This window comes from Astatotilapia calliptera, chromosome 6 (assembly GCF_900246225.1).
Source record: "Astatotilapia calliptera chromosome 6, fAstCal1.2, whole genome shotgun sequence".
Taxonomy (NCBI): domain Eukaryota; kingdom Metazoa; phylum Chordata; class Actinopteri; order Cichliformes; family Cichlidae; genus Astatotilapia; species Astatotilapia calliptera.
This window is the reverse complement of record NC_039307.1, coordinates 27,812,500-27,826,851: the sequence shown is the minus strand read 5'-3', so window position 1 is coordinate 27,826,851 and position 14,352 is coordinate 27,812,500.

Below are 14,352 nucleotides of genomic sequence, written 5' to 3'. Positions count from 1 at the left end.
CAAACAAACATAGCATTTGAAGCATTTCCTCTGCGACAAATGCACTCTGAATTTGTTGGAGAGTTTTTCCAGTAAGGACATCAGCTCTCCGCGAGGGCACCCAGGACCTGACCTTGCCACCTTCAGCTCTGACGTCATGGACTCCTCTCCTATTCAGTGCATGCACAGCGGAGCGTTGCGGTGTTTATTCTGTCCACAGTGTGAGCTTCCACCTCCTCAGCTCGTCCTGTTTATTAATTGTGTTCTCGTGACCTTCGCGAACACGCGTTTAAAACGAGGCAAATGTCTCTGAACATGTGGTTAACAACTGAACTCGACACCATGCTGTGAAGTGGCTGCCAAAAAAAAAAAATGCCCGAGCAGAGAGCGGTCCAGCATGAGAATCTCTGCCTAATGTCCATTCAGCACCGGCTCATTAAAGTCGCATATGCCCACAGGCTGAGTAAACGAATGAGACCTATGGGCCTAGTGTGTGTCTGCCAGTGTACAGAGAGAAAGAGAGAGAATGGAGGAAAAAAGATTGAGATTTCTCCCCAAAGAGCAAGTGTCATCTGACTTCCTTCTGCTTGTCTTTCCTCTCTCTCTCCATCGGTTTTGTCTGAAACAATGTTGTGAAACAGCCCCATCTCGTTTAGCCTCCCCTCTCATCTGCCTGTAAAGCTTTAATTGAATTCAGGTCAGGTGATGTCCAGGCCTGGTTCCTCTGCTTTGATCTCACAAAACTGTTTGCAGTCCGGCTTGCTTGGGGGCAGGTATTCGTGCCTTATAGACCTTATAGATGCAGTGTTAGCACTGGTGGAGCTCTCTAACCCTTAACCCTAACAAAATAACAAACACATAGAGACTTTTAGATAAACTGGAAGTCAGTAGGCATGCAGGGAGGGGATTGTGCCTCTCCAGACACACAAACATCTTTGCAAACATAAGCAGAGTGAGGCGTTATGGGTAACTGGACGGTACAGATAGTATGCAGCAGAGGACACGCGCACCTGTGCTTCAAGGAAGTTGATCCGATTGTTCAGGTATTAGGAGCCTTGGGAAGTAAAAAATGAGACAAATGCAAATGTAAACATACGAATGTTTGAAAAAACAGCCACACAAAATTATGCGCAGCCCACACAAGTAAGCACATGAGTAGGCTAATGTAAGGGATTAACTTTTAAAACTGAGCAGATTATAGATTGAAGTTTTTTTTAAAGGGTTGTTATCTCTGTAGCTGAAAGCTCTGTACAGCAGAGGTATGCTGTTTATTCTTAGCTAACTATATGTTTGACACATGCAGGAATGGGCTGCTGAAATCCCAAACTCCACACTTCTTCTCAAGACCACTTGAGGAACCAGTTTCAAAGAATCAATCTCCAACAATCTCCGTGATAAAATGCAGAAACAAACATGTTTACAGTGTGGTATATATAAAGGTTTTATCCTCTTTAGCTAATTTTCCTGTTCATGCAAACGATAGGACATTATTATGATTTATGACTAATTTATGTTGTATTAGATAGTATAGTATCCTAACCTGTGTCATAAATAGTGTGTCCTAGAATGTTTGCATCCATTCATCCATCTCGTTTTTATCCAATTTATGTTCCAATTCAGGCTTATAACAACTTTCAGAATTTTAATATGACACAAATATAAAAAGTGAACGTATCAAGTTTTAAGTACTTAAAAATGACACGGCCTAATAAAGCTAATCTGTTTAAATACACCAAAAACAGTACTAGCTTTAAAGTACACAAAGGAATGACGCTGCACTTTTGTTCTTTCTTTCTTTGCCACTCTGCATACAGTATGAAAGCTTGATGAGTGACTCGCGCCTCTGCATCCTGTGCCCTACAGGCATGAAAGACACAGTCTTCTGTCTCAATGCCTCACTATGACAGATTTCACCAAATTCCACATATTTTCTCCAGAGTAGCACACTGCAGGCTCCATTTCCTTTTAAAACCACACTAATCTGCCGCAGATTCTCCCCGTGTCTCAGAGAGGAGCTAGGAGCAGGCGCACTGTAGCTTGCTGAGCGAGTTACTTCTTCTTTTCCTGTGACTAATGTCCTAAGCTGTGGTTCCCTGCAACTTGAAACTGGATCGAGATCAGGAAGAGATACAGATGATTTGTAGTGCGCCTGCAGCAATAGAGCACCCAGGTATCTGTTTCTCTTGCCACCCAATCGGTGTAGAATCTGGATCCTGAGGCGCAGCTTAACTGTAAAACAGATTAGAATAATTCAATATCAATCCTGCCAGAGTGTTCTCCAGTAAAGGCATTGACCCTCCCACAGCTGGTGCCGGTGTACTTAAGATGACCCTCTGTGCAACAAGAGACTGCATTATTAATGCACAAAGAGCAGTAACTCCCCTATTAAGCTTTGCTGTGTTACATGGTGATGTAAGGAGTTTAAAAAGTACTACATGAGATATGAGGGGAAATAGTAATAATAAACAATTGACATTTCCCCTGAAGCGAGAGACAAACGGCTTTGGTCTGAAAATAAAGTCTTCTGCTGCCTCAAGCAAAGCAGGAGATTATCTCAGCAAAGCCCACTGGTTGTAGAAGCTTCCTTAATAACCTAAAATGACACAAGAATACACTGTGCTATTTCTGGGGCAACCTGTTTGGGGAGTTAACATTACTGCATTATTTATTGGCGTCGTTGCTTCAGGAGAACATGCAAGTGAAAAATAAAATGGAAAGTGTGAAATAGATTAGTGTGCCTCTTTCCTCATGCATGGCTACCAGGAAGAGCTGTACCGTGTCCTTGGGGAAATCAACAGGCTGGCTTTTCCTGCTTATAAACTTCAGACTGTGTTGCACTTTGCAGCTTTTTGTTATCCACTGGGTCATAATCCAAAGAAGATGGTCATTCCTTGAGTTGTCACCAGGTGGATCATATTCTAGGTGTATTGTAAACAGGCTATCTGCCACATCTGCACTGAGAACATAGCTGAAAGCCAGAGCGATGCTGATGGTTGGGTTGGGTTGGGATGGTCTTGCCTTCTGTCTGATGTGACTGATTTGCTATAAATCCTCACAGAACACAATGAACCACTCCTATGATTCAGACTGAGTTTTAAAATAACTGTATTTCATATCAAAACAATGTGTTATTTTAATGAAGAACAATTCTAAACATCTTAATAATGTTAGTTTGTTATAATATATCTTTGGTTGTAATTGAAGAAATGTACAGTGAAAATCTTCCATGAGCATCATGCGTAGCTTAGCATAAAGACCTGAGGAGTATACTATGAATGAAATTCAGCACAACTGGGCTTTCACTGCGTTAGCTGGCTTGAGAAAACTGTCTGAGGTAAGTCAGAGGTAACACTTTTCATGCTGGTAGTTATCAAATTTTTTCTGCTTTGCTGGGGTTTCTGTTTCAGCCTCTGTGCAGACTCACAAAAAGCATCACACAACTCTTTTTCCACACAAAATGATCCCTACGAGTGCCACCAACTCCAACTGGAGACAATTTGAGAAAAGGATAATAAAATGTTAAAAAATCCATAAACAACCAAAAACTTTTAGAGTAAAATGCAACACTTTTGCAAATAAAACAAGCGAACAATATTGCAGAAAACAATTAATTTTAGGATTTAGTGTACCATGCAGTAAAACAAGCACAATACGTGAAATTAGTGAAAATGTGGTGATTCCACCTTCAAACGGAAACTCTGAACATAACCTGCTCCCACCTAGGTTATAAATTCGGCATGAATCACTGTGATGATTTAGCCTGGATGAAAAGCTAATCCTAACTTTATACTCAAAAAAGCAAATCCATTAATCTGTTTGTATTATACCCCTCAGAAAGATGTTAACAGCTAGTCTGGCTTTCTGAAAACACATCAATTAGCTTGCAAGAATCTTTACATCTTTCTTAAGTAATAGGCTCTAGGTTTTTGTATAAAAAACAAAAATGCTGTTGTGGTTTTACAGGTGGTTAGGAGTCTTTACATGCTTAACCAACTCACCACAAGAGAATGAATAAAAGTGCTTTCAAAAATATTTTCTTACATTTTTGTCATACTATCAGTCTGCTTCCAAACTCCAGCTGTAAATATCAGTAACATCAGCTTGAAAACCACAGGAAAGTAGAAAAACCTAATTTTCACTAAAGGGGCTATTTGGATGCTGAGAGACAGTCATACCTTTATGCTAAGCTAAGCTAAGCTAAGCTAATTGGCTGCAGTAACAGCAGATTTTAAAGAAAGCTATTCATAACAGAAAACTAAGAAAAAGTGCAAATGCCATATCAAATGGTCACTTTAAGTCTATCACAAAAAACAATCAACTGTTTGGTGACGAATTGAAGACAAAGCTGCATTTAGATGCACAGAAACATCTTTTTTTTTTTTATTGAAAACCCCTCACCTCCTCTCCTCCAGAGAGGCTGAGTTTGGGTGTGCTTTTTGACCGACTATAGTACAGATGGCTTTGAAGATAAAATCTTTGAAGGGTACTAAACAAGGCAGTGAATTGGCGGAGCGGGGGCTGAAGTAGGGTAAACTCTTGCGATACAGTCAGTAAAATAATCTGTAAACGCAGGACACCACTCGGGTTCTGCGGCGCACACGTTATTTATCACACAGACAAGCCGCACAGTAACAAACAGAAGTTGGTCGAAATACGTCTGAAGCAGATGTCCTCCTCCAAGGCGCCAGGTCTTTGATGTGGTGTAACATGTAAAAGCAGCGAGGGATAAACAAACTGAACACAACTCACTGATATTTTTGATGTACTGCATTCCACCAGTCAGTTTTTTTGCCCCCCTTTCCTTGCTAAATCCTAATCCCACAGAAATTGTGTCGGGATTATACACAAAAGGCGCATTTTGGACATGGATTTGCATGGATGGATTAGTAAGGCCTTGTAATGGAGGCTCGTGTTGGTAGAGAAACCTCCGTCTTCGTGTTGCTGTTGCACATTAAAACGATGCGGGGCTCCGCTTTATGTTAACACACATTACTCATCTCCTGCCCTGGGAGACCAGATAATTTCTCATTGCTGTAAAAGTTGGGAGTTTGTATGTATCAGCAAGAAGCAGATGCCCAAGTCAGAAATATTCGGCTTCACAAGGACAGTTTCACACGTCAACAAGCCACTCAAAACAACAGACACCAAATGTTATGTGTTCATTTGTAGCTAAGGGCTTTCAGACAGTGATACAGAGGATTGGGAGTGCTTTGAACCCCTGAGGATGATGCTGCCTTTTACTGTCACTCAGCCCCCATTTTCTCTTGAACAAGCTGGTGTTCATAAAACAGAAAATTGCAAATAAAACAAAACCATTAAGTGCTTACTGCTTACACTCATTTAGGCACCACAAGACACCGGCAGTCATGTATTATGTATTTACATACACATTTGCTTATCTAATAAGAGCCATATCGTGTCTCAGATTTATACAGCTTAGGAAATGCTCTAAGGTCCTCATGCTGCTTTATAATCCCACGTTTTGGGGGATGTCAAATCACTACCGGGAGCAAATAAAAGGACCATATTTAACAATATAACGACCAAAGTTTCTCCCGTTCTTGTTTCTCCCATCTTGTGTACCAAACAGAGAACATTTGTGTGACTAAGTGCTGGAATAATGTGTGTATGCCTTGGCACAGTCAGAGCCAAAAATCTGTGCCTGGTCTATGCCTGCAGACACTATTTTGAGTAATCACATCTGTGGCAAACAGGCAACCCACCATGTTCAGACCGTATCCTTTTTCGCAGCGGGTACAAATTAAACGTGTAATTACAGGTTTTGTTGCTAAAATCTGTGAATCACCAGTTCCTTGTTGCATATAACCCAAAACTGTGGGTCACTTTTACACTTTCAAACTATTCAGTTGGGAAAGACATTTTAGGAATGGTACATCCACCTAAAATATGCCCGGAATGTGGCATGCGGTTTGGAATGAAGCCTTTCGGGCTCCTGCTGGGATTTTGGAAGGTGATGTCGGCACCCAAGATCTATTGTTACCTTAGCAAGTGTTAGCATTTGTTAAACACAGCTACAATTGTAATGAAAAAAAAAAGTAGACAGCTAGCTAGCAAACAATTATCACCTTCCTAGGGTACATTGGAGTAGCCTGTGTTTGTCCTATATATAATCTAATGCAATAGTATTTATCCACTTATCATTTATTTGTATTTTCCTTCCAAAGAGTCAGACTTTAGTGTAATTAAATTCAACCAGCCTTGAGCAACAGTTCTCCATGCTTTCTTTAAGAAACAAGACAATAATCCACAAAGACCAGACACAGGACCTGAGCGAGGCATCTAGCCCATCAGCTGAAGTCTCATCAGAAATGGGAGGGTGGAGTCGTAGAGCCAGAACATTGAGGAAATGGGACAGGCCTAAAAAACGATCTGTGGCAAACAGTATCTGAAAGTCATGTTGTTAAGAAATATGAAGACTCCTGTAGAGCACAGACTTGACACTGGACCTGATCAACTGGCAGTTCAAGCCTCATCAGAAATGGTCTCAGTGGAAGGTTGGCTGTCAAAAAACTATTCTTAAGCAAGGGAAACTGGGAAAAAGGCTGAGGTATGCATATTTACACAAGAACTGGATTGAAAATCAGCAGCAACAGGTCCGGTGGAGTGATGAATCCAAATTTGAAAGTTTTTGTTCCAAAGTGTCATTAGTAAGTCCGGATTAAATCAAGAGAGAGGTACAACAGTGAGTCTGTACAGCCATCTGTAAAACACTGTGGAGGGTCTGTCATGTGTGATGTTGGGGATCTTTTCAGAATTAATCAAATCATAAATATAGAGTACTGTCAGTACTGTCAGACTTTGATCCACTGTGTAAAACCATTTGGGAAGTATCTGTGTGGCAACAACTTCATTAATAATTCCAAACACACTGCCAATGGAGTAAAAGCATACTTGGATAGAAAAAACACACAATCAGTTGTGGATTGGCCTCCCCAGAGCTTGAACCTCAAGATTATTGAAGCAGTGTGGGATCATCTTTGACAGAGAACAGAACAAAAACGGCAGCCTGCATCCAAAGAAGAGCTTTGAATGTCTTTCAAGTCTCTTTGTCTCATCAGACTTTAAAAGCTGTTTTTCTCCCCAACGAAGGCCAGTGAGTCAGTGGCACATGTGGTGACGTGCTGTAAGTGGATTAGCTGGAAACTAATTGGGATTGAGCATATACGCCTGCTGAACAAGACTTTAATGAGACAGCAGCGCTGAAGGAGTCACCTGGTGAGTGACCAAGTACGGTTAGTGAGTTAAGGAGAGACTCAGAGAAGGGCCCTCCAGCTCGTGGCCATCACTAAACGAGGGACCGCCGCCTCACTTGACTTACTGGTGATACTCAGCTTACTGCTTAACACTGCTTATGCAGATAGGAAGTGAACGAGTTAGAGAGCAAATCATCATGAATCTGCCCGCCAAAAAGAATAATTCTCCCTGCTGCTGGCCTGAAATCAACCAGCCATTTTTGATAAATGTTTCATGGGCAAATCTGTTCCCGTTATCATTCTGCATGCGAGATCGGGGATTAGACAGGTGTGGCAGCAGTAGCTAAGTGGGGCAGGGTTAAGCGAACCATCACAGTTATTCAGTTATTTTTACATTAACTTGTGGTTGGTTTTTGATTTCCACAGAGGCAAAATGCTATTTCATGCTCGCTTCTCCTGCTCCCCAGAATTACAAACATTCAGGGGACATGAAAGATGTATGCTCACGGTGTATTATGTGCTTGAAACTGACAGTGTGAGATTGACATCAGTTCTGCCTGTCCTCACTGACTCACAGGAGGAAAATTGTAAAGTGCTTCTGTGGCAAATATTCTGCCCTTAGGATATGTACGGAGAGTTAGCCCTAGCTGTGCTGCTATTATAATAAGGCAATATGTTCCTCTGTGTGTGTGTGTGTGTGTGTGTGTGTGTGTGTGTGTGGGGGGGGGGGGGGGGGGTTGCTTTAAAAGGATAACACTTTATATGAATCAGCTGCTCAGTTTGTTCTAAATGGGATACATTTCTGTGTTTAAGTCCCCTCTGCAAGGCCAAGAGATTACAATCAGTGCCAGACCAGAGATGCAAAGCTGTGGAGAACGAGGCAGAGAGTGGCATCCATCAATGTTTGATGGGCTTCTATCTGTCTTAGTGGCAGTTTGGTGATCTCACGCGGCACAGAGCAATCGAGAAGAGGCAAATGTGCACAGTCGAAGCCCAACACAGAGGCTCATTATCACATCCCGTTCCATCTAAATCAATATTCCATATGTAGTAAACATTTAAAAGAATAAAAAGACCTGCAAAGAATAAATCAATCCATTTTCATAAATGTCTTTGTCGCCGTGGAAGCAGCTGTCTGCTCCTCTGTGAGTGAAAGCCCTTTTTTTTTTTGCTGTCTGTCATTCAATTAAATATAATGGGGCAAAATGTGCCTGCTTGCAGTGCTCAGGGTTATTTTTGAGACATCAATTTCCACCCTCTGGTCCTTCGAAGAATGACTTCACATACAAGACTTGCTGATATTTTGACACCTGTTGCAGAAATGACTTGTCGCTTTTAAAGTCCAGTTTTAATCTGAAGCTCTTGATTTGTTGGTAAAACAAATAGAATTTTAAAGCCTGGAAAATAATGAAATTCGACCTCTTCAAATGCAGAAGTTCTTTGAGTCATAATATGATGATGAAAACCAATATCCTTAACATTGCTGAAATGCACAATCGTATATGAAGATATACGGTGGCCCTCCCACGGCTTGTATCAAGATTATGCTCAGATCCAGCTGACGGGGACAGCTGCTCACATGTGGTGTGACAATGTGTCTTATGTCAAACACATGATAAAACTCAGGATCTGTGATAGCTAATGCATCTTTGTGAACAGATGCTTCGCACTCAAGTTGATGCAGTTGCCATCATTTTGGCAGTGAAAGTCTGAAAATGAAAATTTAGTAATAAGGACAAGTACCAAACCGATGTGTGATAGAGAGAGAGATACTTGGAAATCATATTATCTTCTTTTTGGAGCAATAGTTGACATAATAAGCACGCCTAAAGTTAAAATAAGTAATAGAAGCCCAAGGTAATTGAATACGAGTTCTTGATGCTTTGTATACAAGGAGTTTGTACACACTGATTTCCCATTATAAGAACACTTAACCAGACTGGGAAGTGAGGCTTTCTTCTGCTGCATGCTAGGTTTTTTTTTTATTAGATCTATTCAGGCAGTTGTGAACCATTCGCTTAGTCTGTTCAGAACTGCCAAGAAAGCATATAATTCTGGCGGGAATTTTGGAGTTTTTAATAAATAAAATTCTGTAGTGGGAGCTGTGTATTGAAAGTCCCCAAACTTGGAATTTTTTCACAAATCCCAACATGTGGAGTTCCCAGTGTTTGATATGTTTTAACTGTCTTTTTGCCGTCCCGGACACTGTGCAGGTCACATGACTGAAAAGTATGCATAGACGTATACACCTGAGACAGGATCACCAATTGCATTTTAGTACAAAGACCGAGCAAGACCTGAGGGCGTCTGCTGAATAGAAGATACAGCGTAACTCTGGGTACCTTAACATGTCTATTGAACAATTTCGCACTCATGAATTATTTATGGTTTTTGAGCTCCACTTCTGAAAAGAAAAGACAAGATGAAAGAGAGAAGCAGGCAGGGGGGTAGATAGATGCCATATAGATAGATGAAAGATGCTGACAGTTTTTTTTTTTTGAAAAGGAACTTTCAGACCCCCCTCAACTATTTATTTTATTTTATTTTATTTTATGAAACCCTGACCCGATCACCAAAGGGACTATAAAAAATGATAGACTTAAAAAAGGTTCTCATGGAGACTGCTGAAAGTACATCCAAGGCAAGCCTTCTGGCTGCCTTCCCTCTAACTGCAGTTATTAGCTATTTAACAGACATTAGACTGGCCCTCGTTAGCTAATGACCTGCCACACACGGCTCGGCTGCTGATTCAGCACAGATGTCCAACCAAAGCCAAGCTAAAGTGCTGCGCCACACATAACACAGCTCTGTGCATGAACAAACTTCCAGCGCTGAAATAATACCGAGCTAACAAAATTACATGGATTGTCTGTCTTTGTGCGTGCAAAACTGAAAAGTTCACAGTCTGTTTTTTGCTTATCTAATAACAATCACCTCTCATGTGCATGACCTTTTCTGAGAAGCGGGATCAATACGGCTTGCCATGATGCTGCAAGCAAACCACTGTTTACTTTACCTTAGCGTATCTTTCAGTCATTTAAAAAGGTCAACGGACTCTGTTATTCTGATGGGGCGAGAACCCTGCCCTTTCCTTTTTGGATTGATCTGAAGGGTTCCCACAAAATGGACTATACTCGCTCCTGCTATCCATCTTCTCTCTGTCGTTCTGTATGTAAGGCCATGTAGCCGTGTGCGTGTTTCTGCGCATGGACAGGAGAGTTTGTACAAAGTCTGTGTGCGCAGGATTTTGGTACAGTTCATGTACTGAAACACTCTTCAAAGAGATAGGTCAAAACAGTGTTTTATCATCAAGCAGGTTTGACTCCCCTTTGAAGGTCTAACGAATTTTTCTTCCAGTCGGGGCCCTCTTTGAGTTTGTGTGCAAAACATTACAGAGGCAGTTGTTGTGGGGGAAGTGGCAACAGCGGCAGCTATTGAAGTTTGGGAAGAATGAAGGCTGAGGATTAGGGTGTTCAAACATTGCTGTCCTGTGTGAGCCTTGATATGACTGCACCTGGGAACAGGCTGTTCTGTGCTGTTTCTCCTGAGTCCAGGAGCTGTAGCCTACTGTGAGTCCACAAAGTCTCATTAGAATAGGAGAAATGAAGCTAAACTGCAAAATGTACAAGAAACCGTTATTACAAAATAGTTTCATGAATTAATTAAAAAGAAAAAAATATATATCTGCAGCTTGAGAAACTTTGTAACTTCTGTTTTTCTGTACTGTTTAAATAATGTATGTGTGCCACAAAATGTGGTCTGAGCACTTTCACTTCAATGAACACGGTGAGTTATTACTGTCTGTGCAAACGAGACAAAGTAACTATCCTCTGAGGTAAAAACTTTTCCAAACTTAACTCGGAGTCAGGTGTGCCAATTAACCCTCTCAAGGCAGGCGTTGCAGATTTGCAACAGTTAAAAGCTAACAACCTGATTACTCCACATGCATATTTTATGAGTTTTTTACTCAGAAGTACCACTGCAGGTATTCTTTTGTGCATTAGCAACATAAACCTAATTTGAGCCTGAGAGGGTTAAAGAGATGAATCTGTGAGGTGGGTGTAAACCATGCCTTGTTCACAGGACACTTCCACAGGTGTCATGCCTTCCTGTCTTTGTATATGCAGGGGTCTGAGCATTGCTAATTTTGTCCTCGGCGTGTATGTGGGGCTCTGTGCAAGTGCACCATGCTTGAAAATAGGAAACACAACTCTGTCTCAGATGTGAAGCATTATAGAGAAGCTGAAAGTTAGAAAAACTGAAAATCATTTCTAAAGGCCTGGGTTTTGTCCATAATATGGCAAATTGTTTACAAATGTAGTAAAATTAGGGGTATTGTTACTCTCTCTAGGAGCTGGCACCCTGCAGAGTTCACTCTAGGAGCACAACATCCAGTCTTTGAAGAGACAAACAGAAAAACCCAAAGTCATGTCAAATGCACAAAACCTGCAGAAATCTCTCTACTTAGCAAAACATTTGTGTTGTGTGCATGTGTTCACTGTGAGAACTGTCCTAAGAGAAGATACCATGATGGAAACCATTGGTCTCAGAACAACATACAAACAAACATTGGTCCATCGCATTTTTGAAACAATATTCTGTGAAAAAATGTTTGGAAGAGACTGTTTACATTACCTATACAATTAGTCTTGGTGACCCAAGTCACATTTTAATGTCCATTAACTCCACCAAGCATGTGTGAAATTGTCACTGCTCTTCTTACCAGCAAACGGGAAGAAGAGCTTTAAACCTTGACCTTAAATTGAGATTTAATGTCATGACCTAAAGAGCTGTTCAATCAAGACATCCCAGCAATATTGATGAGCTAATACAGTTTTGTAGGAAAAAACGGTCCACAATTTCTCCTAATCATCATTCAAGTCTCACAAAGAGCTACAGGAAACATCTGGAGGTCGTTGCGTATATAGATGGAAGTCAGACTGCATACTATGATTAATCGAGGCAGACGGGAAAATTCCTTAGGGTTTTCAAACTTTTTCTTTCAACTATATGTATAGAATGTATTACTGAAATCATCAGTTATCCTTACTTTGTACCACTCTGCTCCACTTTCAGATTTTTTGCAAAATGCAGCACTGTTGTGACATCGTATTAGGATTGGAAAAAGTGATTCTTTTTTTTTAGGGGGAAAAAAATAACATTATAAGAAATTATGCTCATTTTGTGAAATTGCCAGAGTCCAGCCTGCTCTTTGTAATATCAAGAAGCTGAGAAGATATTATAAAAAATAAAGCTGTTAAATGTGCTTTTCACATCATTTCAGCATCTTAATATAGATGTCTAATAGAGCAAATTTTATGACTGATAATATAAGCATAAACGCCTGCTTCTATTCAGTCAATTACTCGTTCTCTATATATCATTGGACATTATCAGGTATTGCTTAGCAACCATTGTTCATCACACATCTGTAAAGGATACAAAATTTATGCAGAATCTTGGTTATGTTTCACTAAGAAACATTCAGTGATTCGATGTTTACACCTAACATTGTCTTAGCTGTGACTCCATGTAGCAATCCAGAGAAGTCCCTTTCTCAAACAAAGGCCAACTACTTAATTTAGCCAAAGCGAAGTCCATTCCTTGTACCGTAATGAATCATTCAAACATAAAAATGCTCCTAACTCAAGGGAAGAAGCAGTGTTGTGTCTACGCATAACAGACAAATTAGCAAAGAAACACATTTAAACGGTAACTTTGATCACTTTTTTGTACTAGCAGCTAATCACAAAAACTAATTTTCCCCATTTGTTTAGTTGAATCTTCAAAAACAAAAGGACAAAGATAGTTTGACAACAAAGAAATAGAAGTTTTTTAGGACCAATAAGACGATTCACAAAGAGCTTGGCATCTTTTGGCATAGTATGGGGATGTGGGTGGGGTGTGTGAGGGGGACTGGACAAGTGGAGGAAAAAAGCAGAAGGTGTAAAAAAAACCAGATGAACAGAATCTAATATCCTTAAGAAATAGGAAAAGAAGTTCAAAGCAAAAACAAATACACTGGAGCTGCATCTGGCCCTTCAGTTGATCCATTAAGGAAGGGAAACTGGGAGAAGAGGCTGAGGAATGCTAGACTACATAGGAATTTGACTGAAAATCAGTTGCAACAGGTTCTATTGAGTGAGAATTGTTCCTGAAAACTACCACAAAAAATTTGAGGATAGCTTTCCTAAGAGAGTTCAGGCTGTGTTGAAGAATAATAGTGGTCATATCAAATATAGCGTTTAAAGCTCTTTAAAGTTGTACAGAGTCTGCTTTTGCCTGATATGCTGTATTTCCCAGTACGTTTGCACATTTCCCACTTAGCAAAATATAAAGAAATGAAGTGTGGCTCAAGACTTTTGCACAGTGCTGCAATGAAGTAAAAATACCATTCAATCACACATGAAGAACTTACTTTGTTGTTGGTGTGGTTGAAATATAAACAAAGTCACTTTTGTCCTCCATTGATAAGTTTCAGTGATGTTCCTTGGGAAATGAAAAAGCCATGTTCACTGTATTCTAAAATCGCCCACAAGAAGTGCACTCATAGCTACAGCAAAGAGATGTTGCCCTCTGAGATTGCAGAATTCAATATTTTCATTATTATTTTCATTAAACTTGCAGTACATTTCAGATGAACAAATTCAGGAAAGAGAAAAATACAACTTATTTACAGTACCATCTGCTTTGGAGACAAAAGATGATCTGGTAGTTTGTCCATTTTCCACCCCAAAGTGTTTCTCTATTGACATAGTTTGCCAAGTTTTCTATAACATATGTAATGATATAGTATATATATATATATATATATATATATATATATATATATATATATATATATATATATATATATATATATATTAACAAAGGCAGAAATATATACACGCATATGCTATGATCATTATGGAAAATTAAGGCTTGGTTTTACTAATTGGATGAAACCCATCTCTTGATTGTTAACTTTAAAAATGATATGCACCTCCTTGACTTAAATGTTATGAAGCAGTTTTTCTTAAACACAGAAATAATTCTGCGATCATCCACTTTAGTTTACTTTTGTGGTCTTTTTGGCCTTTTGGTGTTGCTGTGCTAAAAAATGTAATTTTTTTTTAATGTACTAGATTATTGTTTTGGTGTTTTGCTCTTAGAGATTTCT